We start from the raw sequence: 21,151 nt of genomic DNA on the forward strand, positions 1-21,151 counted from the left end.
CCAAGCATTTTGAAACAGCTTTGCAACGCAGTGAATACACATTTTTTTATTGTGTTACATTTAATTCTTGTCAGGACCAGAAATCACATATCAACGATAACAGTGCAGTTTACACATGTATATAAGCTGAATTGACAAGCTCAACACCTTGTATTAAACGTCATTGGACGTGAACAAAATTTGAAGTCGACATTAGAAAACGAAAATCGTAAAAAATCCGAAAGTTACAGCTACTGGCCCTTTAGCACAATGGTCTTCTCAATATTTATTACCCACCATGCACCAGCACATTAGGGCCTTGCTTACCCATCATTCTTAAGCTGTTCACCTGTATTCCATGTAAAGAGGTCCACATCTCACATTGAAAACGATGGGCTTGGGCTAAACCACGCTTTTGAAAGGGTGAAAGCTTTGCTCCTGGCTTGATATATCCAGCTTCAAACACACATGCGTCGAAGCATATCGTCAATTTTCGCGAACTGCTGAACTGTGTTGGTTGTAACAAAGGTGATGCACAAACTATAACAATCGCTCGATCATTCTCTGAGGGCGCACAGAGATATCACAGCACAATAGTTAAGCACAGTGTCATGCCTTTATTGATGCATAGATACACGTTTACATTTCGTCGACAAAGACAAATTTTGTTCAGACAAGTTAATATACTGTCAATAGAAGAAAGACATGCAAAAATCGCCCTCTCTGGTTAATATTGTATTACTTTTGTATGGAAAAAAGCAACAATGGCCGTACCTTGGAATTGCGAATCAATAATCAAAACGTGCAGTAACGTTAACCAAAAATCAAATTGCTTTTGCATGGGTGATATAATGGTCAATTTTCACATCTTTTTCTCACAATTGAAATAAATAAATTGTCTTCATGCTTTCACGTCAAAGTGAGATTTAGGTCCCAAGATGCAACGTCATCGTGCCATCGATTACATCCGGGTACGTGACGATCAATATGTTCGTGCGTGACTGTAAGTAATTGCCGTCAACCACGGCAGGAGTGTCCGCTTCAGTGAAAGTTTATATGATAGGCGTTCGCTAAAACAAAATTAAGGTTGGAATGAAATTTAGGAACAGCAAACGAGCTGGTTTCGAGATGTTTTCCGCTTTTCATGTAGGCCTACACCTAATATCCCAAAGTATCGTGAACAAAATTAAAATTTTATGGACAGGCCTAGGGAGAACTGTTCGTCATCGCCCTCTTGGTCCTACTGTTAAGGTAGAATGCGCCTCGGGGACAGATATTTGGAATTTCAAACTTTTTCAATTCTTTTCTGATCTACCACCTGTGACGTTTCTTTTTGAAGCTCTTTCAATGAGAAAAACCTTCATCATCATATTTTTTTGAAAATCGAAAATTTCATTTTTCTCCATAGAGTTAACACACGGATGACAGCCATTCTGAATCTCAAAAATCTGTAAATCTTGGATAATTTGTTTCTCTAATACCAAAATTTGCTGGGTGACCCCAATTTTTGTTCTTGATTTTGAAAGTGAATGGTTGAAAGATTCCTAGAGGAAAATTTGAGCGAAAGATTAAGTCTTGTAATTCTGAGGTGCATACTACCTTAAAGTTTCCCTCCCCGATGACTAGTTTTCAATCTTCGAAGATTTATTTGTTCGGCTGCTCCTTAAAATCACCGGTTGAGAAGATTTCAGGGTGGAGTTGTCTTCCTTCAAGTTACATTCGCCGTACTTTTTATATATTTGCCAGTAATTTCATCTTTAAAACTCTTTTGTCCTATTCAAAAAATTCATGTACTACGAAACGTCAACCGTTACAGCGGTTCTTATACCAAGAAAAACAATTTTTGAGGCTAATAATAATAATAATAATAATTATATATATATATATATATATATATATATATATATATATATATATATATATATATATATATATATATATATATATATATAAAGTAAAGCATCGGTCTACATGCCTCTCTCTTTCGACATTTCTTTCGACATTTCTTTAAAAATTGCAAATCTCGCTTGAACGTTATAGCAACAATATTGAATCCGTCTTTCAAGCGAACAGAACGACCGACAGCATTCTTCCACTATCCCGCGTAGAGGCCGCTGCTTGGATTGGAGGAACGAGCTCGATTCTCGCCTCGTCATTCTCACATCTGGGGACCAAACAGCGATGAAGTGCGTTCAATGGAAGTAAAAGAGAAGATTGAGAAAAGCAGTGTATTACTACAACTTGACGACCACAGTCATCCTTGGGTAAGCATCGAAAGAAACAATGTACATGTAATAAGAACACGTAAGAACACCGACGTCACTGTAGGTTTGTTTTCTACAAAATTATGTCCAGAGGAAATCAAAACTCCTCCTCCTCACTGCCGCCACCACAATCATCGTCGTCATCATCATCATCATCATCATCATCATCAACAACATCATCGTCATCATCATCAGCATCAACATCATCGTCATCATCATCATCATAATCATCAACATCATCATCATCATCATCATCATCATCATCATCATCATCATCATCACCACCACCATCAGCAGCAGCAAGAGCATCATCTATACGTACGTCAAATGTGTAGGATTTAGTCGTTCACGCCGTATCGCGAAGGATCACGCGGGACCTAGATCTAGAGGAACATGCAAAGGATGGACAGGGGGATCGAATGTCACTTTGAGTGTGTATCAGGGGGAAAAGTACTGAGGAGCTCGAGAATGACGCTCGCCTATGCAAAATAGTACGTTCTCACCTGATGCGTAACACCCTCCACAGAGACTCGCCAGGCTGTCTCGAAGACGGTTGCCACAGGACACTCCGGATCTGTGGCGAATAGCTTGGGACGCTGAGAATAGCGCCATCACCGAAAACCAGGCCAGCACCAGTCCCACCCTTAGAGATAACATGGTCGAACTGGAAGAAAAGCGAAATAGTCAATGAATTTTAAAATGCGAGTTGACGTTCAGCTGAATTTAAGTGTCACCACTTAGCGCAGCTTGAATAAACCTGTTGTGTTTTCCTATTGCTAAAACGGCGGCAGAATTTCTGTTAATTATCACACTTGTAAATCTAGATCTCTATTTATAAAATTAGTGCGTTATTGTGCGACGGGCCTGACAGTATATTAAACTAATCGTGATCTTATTTTGACAATTTCATATGTTATGTTCAGAGCTTGGCCCCTTTGTTGTTTAGCCAGCCTGTAGAAAATGTCCTGGCTAAATATTGACAATAGTCTGTCATTGCGAGGTACAAAAGCACCCACCGAGTTTGTCGTTCTCAATTATCGACCAACTCATTCAAGGTAAACATATTTTAATCTCATCTATAATGTGTCGGCGTTCGGTTTATACGAATAAACCGTACCGTATTGGCAACTTTTCCCCGAACATTAGTTCCGACGCGATGGATTTTTCGCCTTTTTTGTGCACTTCTTACGTATTTTCCCATTCTGTTATCGACCCTTACGGTTAGCCAGGAAAGATTGAATCTGTTTCACTTGATGGTTTTCACAATCAAACTCTAAACTAGTTTTGAATTTGAGGCGAGGTCATGGGAAATCTTTCCATGAAAAGAAAAATGTGCGTTGGACGAAGAACGAGACTCAGTCTCACCCTAGGGTTCGAAGTCTGTATTTTAGCCCAGAAAAGAAATTATGGTAAAATCAACCTCGGGACGGATATTAGGACTTCTATAGCCTGTTACCATTTTGAAGCTTATGGAACAAATAAAGTTCTCATCGGCTTAGTTTTGTGAAGCTCGGGAATTGTGTTGTCCCCAAAGAAATAACACAGGATTTCAAATATCGGTAAATATTGGGTAATTTGTTTCTCTAGTACCACCATTGGCAGGGTAACCAACAGACAAGTAAACACAAAAGACAAGTAAACAGGTGGAAGTAAAAGATGGTAACACTTTTGTCAATGTCGCTTTGATAAGCATAATTTCACACAGGAACAAAACATTGCCAGAAACATTGTGAGAAGTAAACTGGTACACTCAGATATATCTCAAATATCAGAGGAGCAGCTCAGTTCACTTTCAAGGGCATTAATCCAAGTAAAGCACAGGGTCCAGATAATATATCTGGTAGACTCCTACAGCATTGCCACGTATATAACTGGCTGGTGTCTTCACAATTCTTTTCAACTAACTGGTCTCTTTCTACACATACAATACCAACTATATGAAAAACTTCGGCTATTTCACCTTTTTCAAAAATAATCATCTTATCAAATTATATAATTACAGACCGATTGCTTTAACATCAATTATAATGAAAACGTGTGGAACGCTTTGTGCTAGCACGACTGGTAGACAAGGTTAAGATCTTGTTGATCCACTTGCTTACAGGGCTAGCAGATCAGTAGAAGATACTGTTATAACTCTACTTCACCAAGTTTTTACTCATGTAGAGGAGCCCAAATCACATGTTCGTATGTAGACTTTTCATCAGCTTTCAATACCATACAGCCACATTTGATGGTTAATAAGTCAAACAACATGAATGTCAACCCCAATATAATATTGTGGGTGTTAGATTTTCTCACAAATAGACATCAATATGTCAGAGTAAATAACACAGGTCTGAGTAAGGAAGCCTTGTCTGCAATTGTGTACAGTATGCGCAGTACGTCTACTGGGGCTCCACAAGGCTCGGTGATCTCCCCTGTTTTGTTTTCTTTGTATACAAACGATCTTCAAAGTACAAATGACCAGGCAAATATGGTCAAACATGCAGACGATACATCACTTGGAGATTATTCAAACAATGAACAACACTTTGAAAATCAGGTGCAACACTTAAAACAATGGTGTGACAAAAACTATCTTGATTTAAATACTGGCAAACCAAAGGAAATGATCATTGACTTCATAAGGGCAAAGAAGGAATCGATTCCCTTAAAATAAATTCTGAAGTTGTAGAGCGTGTTTCAATATACCGTTATCTCGGATCACTCATAGATGACAAATTGACATTTCAACAGAACACTGAATCCATATACAAGAAAAGTAAACAGCGAATGTACCTACTGCGCAAACTGAGATCACTGAATATTCATCCGCATATATTGAAAACGTTCTACTCTATAGTCACATTGAAAGTGTAATTACCTTCTCATTTTTGAGCTGGTATGGAGGTCTGACCGTTTCGAACTTGAACAACCTACAAACAATTGTTAAACCTGTTCCAAAATCTGTTGCGTGAATGTAAGAGCATATCACTGTACGAGAACAGAACTTTTGTCAAAGCTGTTAAAGTCATCGGGGATCCTTCCCATTCATTGGCTCAGCATTTTGAGGAGCTCCCGTCAGGTCGCAGGTATAAAACTCTAGCTTTAAGAACACGTCGTTCTCGACTTAGTTATGTACCCTATGCCATCCGACTTCTCAATCAGAGAATGTCTTAAGTCCACTGTTCAACACTTATTGTAACAAGGTTTTATTTTGTAATTTTGATGTGTATTATCCTTTTTATCACCGTATTTTTAATGTTGTTTGTCTGTGCCATTGCAAAACAAGTTTCCCATTTTTAGGGACAATAAAGTTTAATAAATAAATAAAAAAATAATAACCACCGATTTTTTTGTCTTGATTTTTAAAGAGAACGGTTGAAAGTTTGCGAAAGTTGATATCTTTCAATTTCGTGGCGCGAACTATCACAAAGGAAACTTTTAACTTCCAGCAAAACTTGGAATGACTACATAACACAAATGATTTTTTTTTGAAATTACACTGCAAGGAAAATAAGTCGGAGAGAGAGGGAGATCAAAAACATGTACGACGTACCACAATTTAAATCATATATATATATATATATATATATATATATATATATATATATATATATATATATATATATATATATATATATATATTATATAAATATATATTTATATATAATACAAATATATATATATATATATATATATATATATATATATATATATATATATATATATATATATATATATACATTGTACGAACTTTGACGAAGCAAACACGTCTCCACTTGCCCTTGTGTCTCAGAGAAGTCACACAAAGTCTTGATCACGTGACAAACTACGGGACAAAATAAACGCAGTTTGACAGAATTCTATGGTATTAAAGTAATGGTCGTAGTTTTCAACCTCGCGTTCTCTTTGTTTTAACCGACGACAATAAAAATGTTACGACTCTTTTTATTGTACTTAATTTTATTGCTATTTAAGGTAGTATGTGCCTCGAAAGTGAAAGACTTAAACTTTTGCTCAAATTTAGCTGAACTAAACCTTCAACCACTCTCTTATCAAACCAACAATAAAAATTGAGGGTCACTGAGCAAAGTTTGGAACTAGCGAAACAAATTACCCAACCGTTTTGCGATATTTTAAATTCAAAATGGCCGACATTTCTCTGTTAACTCTATGGCGGAAAATTAAATTTTCAGATTTTCGAAAAACTAAAACAGTGAAAGTTGTTCTTTCTCCAAGAGCTTTAAAATGAGATCCCACAAGTGGTATATCAGAAAAGAATTGTAGAAATTTGAGGGTCCGACTATCTGTCAACGAGGCGCGTTCTTTACAGATGAAATATTATTAATGCTCGCTATGTCATATGTAAGATAGATAGACAGTGTGAGTGCACGTACACAGCAACACCTAGTATAGGTTCAAACATTGATATAAGCACGATACGACAACATCAAAAAGTGCTAAATGTTAACTTAGGATTTTTACAACCTACCTGCTGTAGCTTGAAAACTCCGGATGTAAATGCAGTACACGGCAACGCAACGTTCGCACCTCTGACGTCTGATCAGACGTGTTAAAACCTTAAATACCAACTTTAACAGAAAGGGAAGCGCGCCGATGTGATGACATAGCGTCGAGTTTCCTGTGTCTACTTAAGAATCAATTTTGTAACTTGTTGACCGTCGAGATCCAGACCTCCTTTCCACCAAAGGGTTAAGAGTTCATCAACATCTTCTGAAGTGTTTAAAAGAATACAAAGCAGACACTTATATCGGTCTGTCAAGCGATATTTCCGGTATTGCTGCTATTTTTACCATCATCGAGAAATTTCCCAATGCACCCTAGGATCGAATTGACAATGTCAATCATGTCTTGTATTTTGTTGATAGCGCGTGTACACTATGTCCAATAGTGTAAATCGATGGAGACATAGACAAGATTTTGAAACTTAGATTCCTATTAACGTGTGATAGCCACCTTTTGCTTTCCAATGCTTGCCGCCCTGACCACACCAACGCAAGACACAGGTTGCTAAAGTTAATAATAGTCTCCAGGCGCAGACAAGCTTCATTAGAACAACTTCAAAGCATCGTCATATTTCAGTAAAAATATGGATCGAGGCGTGTGCAATACAGTAACTGTAGCATATGTGAAGAGAGGCTACCCACAATTCTCCATGATCTGTACACACGGAGATCACTCACTGAACTGAAGCAAATTTCTTCTATACAGAGAACAACTCGGTCCATTTTTCAAAATTCTGGCAACATAGTTCTGATCATTATAATTTTCTGATTTCTCTCTGTAAATAATGAGGAGATCAACCCCTTTTACGCGGAAGAGATAGCAATTTTTAATTTTGTCGACATAGATTTTTGACAGCCATACACAACATTTTTAAGGAAACTAAGGGAATAAGTTGCATCTATGTTGGCAAAAGAAAGGATATTGATTTTTTTAATGTTCGGAACAACGGAAATTTGCATGTCTGACAGGTAGTATGATGAGACCATCTTAGTTGCAGATAATTTTATCTTGACAAGTGTGCAATTTTAGCTTAGCCCTCCAAACATCGACTTCTCATTCAATTTACTTTTGAATTTTAAGCATAATCAATAATTTTGGAACATAACAGGTGGTATGATGAGACCATCTTAGTTGCTTATAACTTTATATTGACAAGTGTGCAATTTTAGCACCTCCAAACATCGACTTCTCATTCAATTTATTTTTGAATTTTAAGCATAATCAATAATTTTGGAACATAGTTTTAACAAATAATCCTGAACTTAAATTGTAAGTTAAAAATTGTTAAGAAACTGATAAAATTGAAAATCCTTTAGCAAAAAATGTCTGAGTGAACAAATCAAAGGGAATTGTGGGTAGCCTCACTTACTGTGCATATGTGAAGACAAGTTTCCTCCGCCTCGTGGACTGATGAGAGCGATTTCAGTCCTGGACTCGTGTGACACCAATTTACCGATTGACGTACACTAATACATGGTAAATGTCCAATTTGTAGTCATCTGTCAGTTAACCGTTTATTGATGTACAATAATGACAATTAAGTTATTCAGCCTAATGAAAGAAATTGCAATTTTCACAAGGCATCATATTTTTTATTTAACATAAAGCAGATATGAAACTAAAGAGACACAAAGTGTATTTCCAGCGATTGGGGAAAAAGGATTGCCACTTGACTAGAGCTGTATCTGCAAATTGCCACCAACAAGAAAAAGTCTTAGGACATATATGATTAGAACCCTCATATATCAAATGAGGCCTTGAATTTTGCCCGGTCAGGTGCACATTGTCGCTGTTCGAGTAAGTTTGTTGAAAGCACTTAAACATGCCACGTTAACGGGTCCCATCACTTGAAGATCCCTAAAAAACTTGAACGACATGAAGGTGATTTTTACAGCTTGTTCCGCTAAGGAAATGCACAAACGAAAATTGATTTTTGCTGATCACTTGACTTAGAGTGAAGTGTAAGCCACAGCGGCGTGTGTCAAGTTCACAGGCATCTGTAGGTTGACCTGTATGCTGATTTTACATAACTTGACCTGTAGATTATGTCGATCGACGAGTACCGTTTGAAAGATTCTGAGGAATGCAAACGACCTGATTGTTCACGCGCCATATTGAATTTAACACTTGGAATAATCGATCTTGTTGAGGGATGGAATTATTGATAATGTAAGTGTAAAAATATTTCTGTTCTAGAGGTTCCTGAGAAAGTGTGTCATTTTGCACACCTGTGTATACCACTACAAGTCGTGGCTGTTAAACATGATGTACTTACAGAAGTCTCACTTTGCGTCCAATCAAATGAAAGCGATATATGTGAGACGTCAGGGGGTGTTTTCATTGGTTAAGACATAAACTAATGCACAATTAAGCTGAGAACAGTAGCGGCGGTGAGGTTTATTAATAGTCGATGAAGAGTTTGGGGCCTTGGTTACATCGATTTTCAAGTACTGAAATCGATTAAAGCGGATGCATAAATAACGATGTTTATGGCTGCCATATTTTTTGCATTTGTCGGTCTGCAACCTACATGTCTTTAATAGTTATTCAGTAGTTGCCAATCGCAACCTGTACCACAAAAAAGAAACATAACATCTGGTATTTTAGATTTTTAAGCTAGCATGCGCCTCGCTTGTGAAATACTTAGGCTTTCGCTCAAACTTTCCTAAAGAATCTTTCAACCACTCTCTTTCTAATCGATAATAAAAATCAGGGGGCAACGTGTAAAATTTGGTTGTAGAGAAACAAATTACCAAAAAATTATCGACATTTGAAATTTAAAATGGCCTTGTGTTAAGGTAGAACGCGCCTCGGGGATAGAAATTTGGACTCTCAAATTTCTACAATTCTTTTCTGATCTACCACTTGTTTGAGCTCATTTTCAAGCTCTCCATCGAGAAAGAAAGAAACATTTTCACCGTCTTAGTTTTTCGAAAATCAAAAAATTTACTTTTTTCCATAGAGTTGACACATGGATGGCGGCCATTTTGAATTTTTTGCATTTGTCGGTCTGCAACCTACATGTCTTTAATAGTTATTCAGTAGTTGCCAATCGCAACCTGTACCACAAAAAGAAACAAAACATCTCGTATTTTAGATTTTTAAGCTAGCATGCGCCTCGCTTGTGAAATACTTAGGATTTCGCCCAAACTTTCCTCAAAGAATCTTTCAACCTTTCTCTTTCTAATCGATAATAAAAATCAGGGGGCAGCGTGTAAAATTTGGTTGTAGAGAAACAAATTACCCAAAATTTATCGACATTTGAAATTTAAAATGGCCTTGTGTTAAGGTAGAACGCGCCTCGGGATAGAAATTTGGACTCTCAAATTTCTACAATTCTTTTCTGATCTACCACTTGTTTGGGCTCATTTTCAAGCTCTCCATCGAGAAAGAAAGAAACATTTTCACCGTCTTAGTTTTTCGAAAATCAAAAAAATTTACTTTTTCCCATAGAGTTGACACATGGATGGCGGCCATTTTGAATTTTTTGCATTTGTCGGTCTGCAACCTACATGTCTTTAATAGTTATTCAGTAGTTGCCAATCGCAACCTGTACCACAAAAAAGAAACAAAACATCTCGTATTTTAGATTTTTAAGCTAGCATGCGCCTCGCTTGTGAAATACTTAGGATTTCGCCCAAACTTTCCTCAAAGAATCTTTCAACCTTTCTCTTTCGAATCGATGATAAAAATCAGGGATCAGCGTGCAAAATTGGTTGTAGAGAAACAAATTACCCAAAATTTATCGACATTTGAAATTTAAAATGGCCTTGTGTTAAGGTAGAACGCGCCTCGGGGATAGAAATTTGGACTCTCAAATTTCTACAATTCTTTTCTGATCTACCACTTGTTGGGCTCATTTTCAAGCTCTCCATCGAGAAAGAAAGAAACATTTTCACCGTCTTAGTTTTTCGAAAATCAAAAAAATTTACTTTTTCCCATAGAGTTGACACATGGATGGCGGCCATTTTGAATTTTTTGCATTTGTCGGTCTGCAACCTACATGTCTTTAATAGTTATTCAGTAGTTGCCAATCGCAACCTGTACCACAAAAAAGAAACAAAACATCTTGTATTTTAGATTTTTAAGCTAGCATGCGCCTCGCTTGTGAAATACTTAGGATTTCGCCCAAACTTTCCTCAAAGAATCTTTCAACCTTTCTCTTTCGAATCGATGATAAAAATCAGGGATCAGCGTGCAAAATTTGGTTGTAGAGAAACAAATTACCCAAATTTTATCGACATTTGAAATTTAAAATGGCCTTGTGTTAAGGTAGAACGCGCCTCGGGGATAGAAATTTGGACTCTCAAATTTCTACAATTCTTTTCTGATCTACCACTTGTTTGAGCTCATTTTCAAGCTCTCCATCGAGAAAGAAAGAAACATTTTCACCGTCTTAGTTTTTCGAAAATCAAAAAATTTACTTTTTTCCATAGAGTTGACACATGGATGGCGGCCATTTTGAATTTCAAGTATGGAAAAATGTTCAGTGGGTATTTTTTTTTCTTGTTTTTAAACTTTGTACGGTGACCCCGATTTTAGTTGTTGATTTGGTAAGAGAATGGTTGAAAGTTTCATTTAGGGAATTTTAAGCAAACGTTGAAGGTGATACAATTTTTTGATTGTCACAAAAATATGCCTGTGAAAACTTTTTTCCCTCTATGAGTTTCAAATTGAGCCCTCATAAATTGTAGGCCAAAAAGTAAAAGTTTATAAGCTTTTTCAGACATGTATCCCTAAGGCGCATTCCATCCTAGTTTGTAATTTGTGGACTATGAACTATCCTAAAGTATGTAGATTATGTTAGCACGGAAAAATTGTTTGCTTCTTTTGATGGCTGACCAAAGCTGTTCCTCTTTTTCAGACCATTTTCATGATGCTTCGATCAGTCATCATCAAAGAACACATTCGTCAACATTACTGATCACGAGTCCGAATCCTCAGTGGAAAACAACCTGATGGGTATTTTAAATAGCCGCTGAGTACTTCCCTGTTTGTTCCCGCAAAGTTATCTAGGACGCTTTGGATCATGGATGCTATAAAAACACATTTTGGCAGGGCAAGAGAATCAAAGTCTTTGCCGTTGAGTTTACAGCAGACGATCGAATATCGCCGTCTGCATCTTTGATCGTTATCTGGCACGTTGTTGTCATCGAGTTAGTGCAATCTAAAGTGTAAGGAACGACTTTTCTATCGAGAGTTAATTGCACCAACAGACAGACACGAAGAGATAAGAGCGTCTACAGTGCATTCGCCTAAACCGGTGAGACAATTAAACAGCGAGAAAGAAAAATAGCCCAAAATATATTTCGTCTTATTGATCGATTTTAAAAAGAGATTTCGAGAGAGGAATGTAAAACATACAGTACTGATGAGAAATATACCTTTATCGTTGTTTAGCCTGTACCTTTAAATGCAAAATAATCGAATCCCGTTTTAATACTTCGTTCAAAGCATAGCCATTTTGTGTAGAATACTCTGTTTTGAGTACGGTAATTACTGACGTCATCAGCAGTTTATTGACTTGTTTACAAGTCCAACTTCGCGAACATGGTCGATAAAATCTGAGGATATTGGAATGTGCAACGAATTCCTGTAATTGTACTTGTTTTGAGTACAAAAACAGTTTACAAGAATCCCCCCTTTTCTCCCTCTCTCTCTCTCTCTCTCTCTCTCTCTCTCTCCACATCTGTATAAAGTGATCGTGACGCAACTGGACGTGCCTTGTATGTCAACATGACCGCTTATATGCGTTCAGTTAAAGAGGGGGCTTGAATATAAGTTACTCAGACGAAGAAGATCTTCTTTGCAAAATTGACATCTCTAAATTTATTATCCAGGGAGACAAATTCAATACGAATTGCGACTCTAAAAGAATACAATATCATAATATACTGTAATGAATATGCATAACAAAATATGTTGTCGATTGTGAAGTTAGAGAAAGGATAAAATATCCAGACGACATTTGCACCCATCTTCGATTAAAATTCAACTTGGACCGTCTTCGTCGACCCTAAAACTCGGTGAAATTTATTTCATAAGTAAATGTGTATTTTAAATAAATCAAACACATATTTAATACCTTCTGAAGTTTGATAACAGAAAAAATTCATCGCGAAATATAATTGATTCCGTTCCGTCTGGTGAAAACCATGCCATTCAAAAGAGACGTAACTGTGGCGGGCATGTTCCGCTTTGAATTTTCACACGGTTAGAAAAGTTTTTATAACTTTAATTTCGTTCCCATTTGTAGATGAAGATTATTGCTGTGAAATCTAAGGTGACTTCATGTTTCTTGTGTCGAAATAGAGCTAGTCTTGATGCTTGTAAACATCAATATTCCAGTTTCTTTTGCCGGAGACGAATGGCGTAAATTGCGGCAAGTTCATCGTGGCGTAATCGCAGAAAAAAAGGGTAATTAAAGGAAACCGATTGCGAATCATTTCGGATTACGATCTGTATCCGTACTTGAATAAAGCGAACTCTTTCTGGATTTCGTAGCAACAGTACTGAATCTTCCGCTCGAGAGAACAGGTACCACGGCAACATTCATCGATAACTCCTCGCTGTATCTTGTTCCTTGGATTTGTTGAGGTCGGTATAAACGATGATGCAAGGCGTTTGTTGACCGTGACTCCTGGTTATAAAAAAATGAAAAAAGGAAAGATAAGTGTGTGCGAAATAAAAGTTAATTTCTGCTATAAGTAAACACAATAGTTCCTAAAAATAAAGTACCCGTAGTGAATTACTTGAAAGACTGGCAAACTGTCGCTTTTTGATGAATCAAGTTTGCATTTCAGAAAACTAAAAAAGTATAGTAATATAACCTGTTATGAACTTTACTTCATACTGTCAATGGTGACTATAAATTAAGGCAGTTCGCGCCTTGAAATTGAAAGTCATTGTGGAATCGAAATGTGAACCAAACTGCATCAGTAGTATTTGATTTGATTTTACCACTGAGAACATTCTATTTAGTGTATTTCGCTCTAGTTAATAGAGATATACACACACTATCTAGCGAAGTAAATGCCAAACTTTTCAAAGGGCTCCTCTGATAAAAATCAAAACATACCTTGACCGGTAGCGTAGCATCCCCTACAGATAAAGGACAGGGTTGTTGCCAGGCGACCACAATGCCAGTTCCCCCTGCTGTTGGCTGAATTGCTATAATCACCGTTTCCCGGAAGAAGATCCGTGCGTACTTGTCCTATCGCAAACGCCACCAACAGGGCAGTCGAGAGAAGAAAGGTCCGCTCTTGAATCATGTTCTCAGAGGTTATGTCTATTGATAGTAAAATAATGCAATGAAGTCAGTAACCTCCCAAACTTTTCTATCCTCTTTTTTCTATCCTCTGCCTGTGTCTCTGCCTACTAGAATTTCATTGAGTTTCATACAGCGCATGCATATTCTGTAATGGTCGGCCTATCTAAGTAAACGACCGTTCTGTCTGGACGAAAATGTTCCTGTTTGTTATCGCCTGTTTGTTATTTTTATTCCGAGAGATAATAAACGAGTTTTTGTATTTACAACAAATTAGTCACTTCACTTCGAAAAACCCATAACTCCTACATTTTCGTGAAGTTTATGTCACAGACGTGAAAAATGTTCTGATTCACTGTACCTGTATAATTTGTTCGCTTCCCTCTCACTTTCTTCGGGTTCTCTTCGTCTGTGAGTGGATTGCAGTCTAGCAGTGCGCCGGTACAGCTCTAGGAAGGCCAGTTCGCCCTTTATTTTATTCTGTTAGGCTATCTGAAGCAATAGAACTCAATTTGGCTGACAGGTTGAGTCAGATGTCACCTTCGCACGAAGAGAAGTCGGTCAAGACAACCATTATTGATCCGTATCACTTGCCGATGAGAAGAAAACCGCGTAGTGTGGCTTTGAGCAGCATACAAAGTGCTCTTTATCACCAACTATACTATAACAACAGTTCCCGCACCCTCAACCATATGTTACCGATCATGATTGGCAGTTTGCCTAAGGCACGTTGACATGAGTCTCTTTAAGGTACAATGCGCACCGGGGACACATATGGGAATCACAAATTTTTCTTCGTAGAGTTTAACACAGGGATGGCGGCCATTTTGAATTTTGAATATCGGTAAATCTTGGGTAATTTGTATCTCTGGTACCAAAATTTGCACGGTGACCCCCGATTCCTATTCTTGATTGATAGAATGGGAATTTGATAAAAGATAGAATGACTCTCGGGGACACATGAACTTCGAAAATGTCATTTTTCTTCATAGAGTTAACACAGGTATGGCAGCCATTTTGAATATTGAATAGCTGTAAATCTTGGGTAATTTGTTTCTGTAGTATCAAATTATCCCCAATTTTTATTCTTGATTTGAAAGAGAATGATGGAAAGATTCCTTGAACACGATTGGAATAATTGGGATAACTGGATTTTCATATTTTGCAAATTTCTCAAAAGTGTTAGGTGCCATATAGCTGAATGTTGCAATATTGCAAATTACTCATAAAAACAAGTGTGTAATGTATAAAGAAAAGAAGATGAGATAACATTTGTAGATTAAATCGTCATTACTTCATCATCCACTTATCCTAAATTAGTTCAAATCGTGTTCTTGAGGAAAGTTTGAGCAAAAGCTGAAGTCTTTCATTTTCCAGGCGCATGCTGCCTTCAAAAGTTCAAGTACCCACGGGCATTTAAAGCATTGCATTTTGGCCAAATGTACGTTTAATATTTCGTGGGTTTTTTTTGCGAAATCATATTTTTGCCTTCGTCTAGCGAAGTACTTGAAGTTCCCCTTTCCTTTGGTTGTCTGGATGCAGTAAGTACTGTACGCGGAAGTGACGTCTAAATGAGGGCGCTAAACAGGAAGTGAAAGACACGAAAAAGGAGGTAACACAAATGGTTGGCGTACGTTCTCAGTTGTCTGACAAGCTTCATTAGAGCAACTGCAAAGCGTTGCTCATTAAAGTGAAAAAATGGATCGAGGCGTGTGCAATACAGTTACTGGTTTCTTCCGCCTCATGGTTTCAGTCCTGGACTCCTGTGACACCAATTTCCCAATGTTCATACATTAATACATGGTAAATGTCCACTTTGTGGTCACCTTTCATCTGGCAGATTACCGTTTACTGATGAACAATCATGATATTCAAGTTATGCACTCTAATGGAAAAATAAATTACAGCTTTCACTAGGCATCACCGTTTTATTGAACATAAAGCAGATATGAAACTAAAGAGACATAAAAAGTTTGTTTCCAGCAATGGGGAGAAAGGATTGCCGACTGACTGGAGCTGTATCTGCAAATTGCCACCAAAAAAGTCTTAATTTACAATGAAGGAGGACATACACGATTAGAACCCTCATATACCAAAACGAGGCCTTGAACCTTTTCAGGTCAGGTGCACAGTGTCGCTGTTCTAAGTTTGTTGAAAGCACTTAAACATGCTACATTAACGGGTCCATCACTTGAAGATCCCTACAAAACTTGAACGACATGAAGGTGACTTTGACAACTAGTTCCGCTAAAAAATTGCGCAATAAAGAAAATTGATTTTTACAGATCACTTGACCTAAGTGTGAAGTGTAGGCCTCAGCGATGTGTCCCAATACGGCGCGCCAAATGTTTCAAAAATATTTATCGATTCAGTGCAAAAATAAACTGTTTTTCTCAATTGAAATAAAAATTCGGTCTCATTGGGAAGGAAATAAGTAAGAAAAGTATAATTAAAAAATAAAAGACAGAAATGCCATTTAATACTTCATTTTAACTTGAGAAAAAATCTTTTAAGCGTAATTAGGAAATAAACAATTTTCAACGATTTGAAAAAGTCATACATCCATACTTATCGACATACATACACGTATATAGTTCGCGAAAAAGGTGCAATGAGTGCTGATTTTACAAAAAGAAAAATATGTTATACGTCCAAAAATTCACAAGAAAATCACTAAAAATCACTACTACCACTCGGAAAAATAGTACAAAAAAAAACGTGACCCACATACAGAAAATAATTGTAAAAGAATCAGACAAAAAAGCCATGCACACATAAAATTATTTATGTACTTCAGAAAATTAAAAGTACTACGTCTCATAATAAACGTATTATAGATTATCAAAAATATAATATGAATCACCAGCCGCTTTGACAGTAAAGAGAGAAATCAGAGAAAAATTCGGCAGTGATGGCTCTAGACAAAAGTGGATCTCATCTACAAAAAATAAAATAAAATAAAATAAAAACGAAAAAAATAAAAAAATGCCATGAACAGAGATACAAAAAAAACCGCGTAGGCCTGTGGAAAGAAAAAAATAAATGAGGACTCGCCACAGCAAAAAAAAAAAAAAAAAAAAAAAAGGAAAAAGAAAAACAAGAAAAAAACAAGCACTCGCCAAAGAAAAAAAACAAGCCCGAAATTACAATTATTTTATTCAAAAAACTCATGGTTCACGTTCCTTCGATCGATGAATCCCCAACAGCGGGGAATCCGATCACCACATACTCCAGTGTTTGACGAAATATAAATCGAGCATTTCAGTGATAACGTGACATCTTGAAACCTAGCTCTGTTTGGCTGGGCCCTGCTCTACTTGAAACCATACTTGATGAAATGAAGTGGGCAAGTATCACCTAAAGAACGTCCAAGTTAAGAGTAAATAGTTCCAGAGAGTCAAGTTAACTGAGCCAATTTCAGGCAGTCCACAGGTCAGATCACGAGCGAGACGTACAACCCATGACCCTTCATAGCAACACTGCGAACATATCGATGCCTTAGGCGCGGTATGGCAGGGAGCCCACTGCAGGCCTTCCACCGAGCCGCACTGTCATCGCCGTTTGGCCTACATGATTTCTACATAGTTTTATACGTATGGTTCGATACATCGGGTTCAAATACCATGATAATAAACCACCTCGTTGTTTGCTAATTCCTCGTCTATCCTCAAAGATCACCCAAATCATGATAAAATGAATAGTTTTGAAGAAATCTGCTGCGTGTTGAGAGAACGTCCATCGCTTTTCGTGTTCGACAAGACAAGCGACGCAACTGTACAAGCCTTACCTTACGACTACGAGTATGGCGAGAGTGTCCGGCCTTCGCAACGCCAGACACTCTCACTATACTCGCAGGGCTAGACAGGTACATACACGACATGTCGATCCCCATTGCAGAAATCTTTATATCCACACAGTCCAATATATGGAGCTACGATATTTGTGCAGTAGCCTATACATAGCTCTTGGTGGCAGGGCAGGGCTGTGAGTTACCGGCGTTATACGGCCTGGCCGTATAACGCCGGTGTTATACGGCCTGGCCGTATCCGGTAACTCACAGCCCGGCCTTGCTGCGGTTCCGTAGCCCTACCACTCCCTTTGCTGGTTGTGTTGAGCTACAGTATACAGAGAAATAGCGGCTGCTTGATCAGTGTTTGTCAAGTCGGGCGCGTTCGCGTTCTACAGGTACTAAACCCACGGGATACGTGTGTGGTTCGATACATAGCGGCCGCTGCTAGCTTTGTATGGCAGGGCTGTGTACGTTTACCGGCGTCATACGGGAGGCCGTGTCACGCCGGTAACACACAGCCCTACCATGCAGAACTAGGCCGCAGCGTGCTGCATGGTATGCAATTTTACTATGCATACCCACACGGCGGCCGCTGTGTATCGAACCACACGTAACCGTGGGCTAGCGGCAAGCCATCGTTTTGTTGGGGTTTGGGCACAGACTGTCTATGGTTTGGGAGAGGCGGCCCTACACTTTACAGCGAGGGGATCGCTGGTTGCCGGCGTGTAGGCCTACTGTACTAGCGACGGGACCGCCGGCCGCTGGCTTACCACTTCGAGTGTACATTGGAGCCAGGGGACCGCTGGCAGCCGACGAACCACCACGAGTGTTTTGTCCACTTTTAACAAAAACTGGTAACTGTTTAATATAGAATGGGACGTGTCGGTAACTTGGACGTCCATGAGATGATATTGAAGACTAGAAGCTGAGAGTTATCGCTGAAATACCCCAAATATCATGTCCAACATCCGAGTGTGATGATCCCAAACCCTCTGGCATTAAACTGTAACAATCATGACGTTGACAATTATTCAATTTTCATGTTGGGCTTTTTCTGCGGGGTGTCCCACTCTGTTTTCTTTTCTCGAACGGGCCTCTTTTTTTTCTACTGAGTTTTTTTTTTTTTTTTTTTTGGGTAACCTCTTTTTTTTTTTTTTTTTTTTTTTTTTTTTGTAACCTCGCTTTGGTTTTTTTTCCAAGCTGACCTCGTTTTGGTTTCTTTACAGCCTCAACGCCGGCGCGATCTCGGTCGACTTTTCAATTGTGATTCTCTTTCTTTTTTTAGTCAGACCTGATGGTGGTTCGTTTTGTTTATTGTAGTAGTGCAAGTACTATTTGTGGTTTTGTTTTTAATCATTTCAATATTTTTTGTGTGTGCTTGATCTTTTTCTTTTTTCCCTTATAATCAGCATTCATTGCACCTTTATATCAAATACACGTGTATGTGTACGTCAATAAGTATGGGAGTGTGGTATTTCCAAATTTTTGAAAAGTTTATCTTCTCATTACGGTTTAAAGAATATTTTACAATTAAGCATTACATAACATTCTGCCCTTTTTTTGCAATAATACTTTTCTCGTTTATTTTCTTCCGTAATTCCATCGAATTTTTATTTCAATCAAGAAAGGCGGTTGCCCGTCATCTGTATCTGTACAGGCACATTCAAATATTTAATGACACGTATTTTCAAATGAATGCTATTTTTATGAAAAGGTACATTAATAAAATGCAATGATATGGACGAAAGAACTTTTTTCTTTATTATTCATACACGTTTAAGACTTGTTTTTAGAAAGAAAATTTGACAGTTTATTTTTACTCTATGACGATAAATATTTTTGAAACATTTGGCGCGCCGTAGTACGGCGCGCCAAATGTTTCAAAAATATTTATCGATTCAGTGCAAAAATAAACTGTCTTTCTCGATTGAAATAAAAATTAGGTGTCATTACGGAAGGAAATAAGTAAGAAAAGTATAATTAAAAAACAAAAGATAGAAATGTCATTCAATACTTCATTTTAACTTGAGAATATTCTTTAAAGCGTAATTAGGAAATAAACAATTTTCAACGATTTGAAAAAGTCATATATCCATACTTTCGACATACATACACGTATAATAGTTCGCGTAAAAGGTGCAATTAGTGGTGCTGATTTTACGAAAAAAGTATAAGATGTTTACAGTGGTACGTACACAAAAATCACAGGAAAATCACTAAAAAACCAGTACTACCACTCGGAAAAAAAAATTACAAAAAATTAAAATGTGAACCACATACAGAAAATCATTATAAAAGAATCAGACAAAAAAGCCATGCATACATAAAATTATTTATGTACTTAAGAAAATTAAAAAGCAGTACGTCTCATAAAAAACGTATTGTAGATAATCAAAAATATATATGAACCACCAGCCGCTTTAACAGTAAAGAGAGAAAATCACAGAAAAAATTCGGCAGTGATGGCTCTAGACAAAAGTGGACATCATCTACTAAAAAAAATAAATAAATAAAATAAAATAAAAAATAAAAAATGCCATGGACACAGCAAATACAAAAAAAAACCGCGTGGGCCTGTGGAAAGAAAAAACAAATGAGCACTCGCCACAGCAAAAAAAAAAGAAGAAAAAACGGAAAAAAAAAAAACAAAAAAACAAAAAAAAAAACCCCGAGCACTCGCCACACACACAAAAAAAAAAACCAAACGCGCGAAATTACAATTAATTTATTCAAAAAACTCATGGTTCACGTTTCCTTCGATCGATGAATCCCCAACAGCCGGGAATTCGATCACCACATACTCAAATGTTTGACGAAATATTAATTGAGCATTTCAGTGATAACTTTGACATCTTGAATCCTAGCTCTGTTTGGCTGGGCCCAGCCAAGCAGAGCTACTTGAAACCGTACTTGATGAAGTGAAGTGCAATATCACCTAAAGAACGTCCAGGTTAACAGTGAATAGTTCCAGAGAGTCAAGTTAACTGAGCCAATTTGAGACAGTCCACAGTTCAGATCACGAGCGAGACCGTACAACCCATGTCCCTTCATAGCAACACTGCGAACATATGGATGCCTTAGGTGCGATACGGCAGGGGGCTCACATGCAGGCCTTGCACCGAGCCGCTCTGTCATCGCCGTTATATGATTTCTACACGGTTACGTGTGGTTCGATACATAGCGGCCGGCGTGTTGAGAGAACGTCCATCGTTTTCCCTGTTCGACAAGATGAGCGAGGCAACTATAAACACGCACTATGATGCAACCGCGATCCCTCAGGACCGGCACAAGCCTAAGGGGTGGACCATTTGATATCCTGGGGGGGCTTGGAAGATTGGT

The sequence above is a fragment of the Ptychodera flava genome, chromosome 2, assembly GCF_041260155.1.
Source record: "Ptychodera flava strain L36383 chromosome 2, AS_Pfla_20210202, whole genome shotgun sequence".
Taxonomy (NCBI): domain Eukaryota; kingdom Metazoa; phylum Hemichordata; class Enteropneusta; family Ptychoderidae; genus Ptychodera; species Ptychodera flava.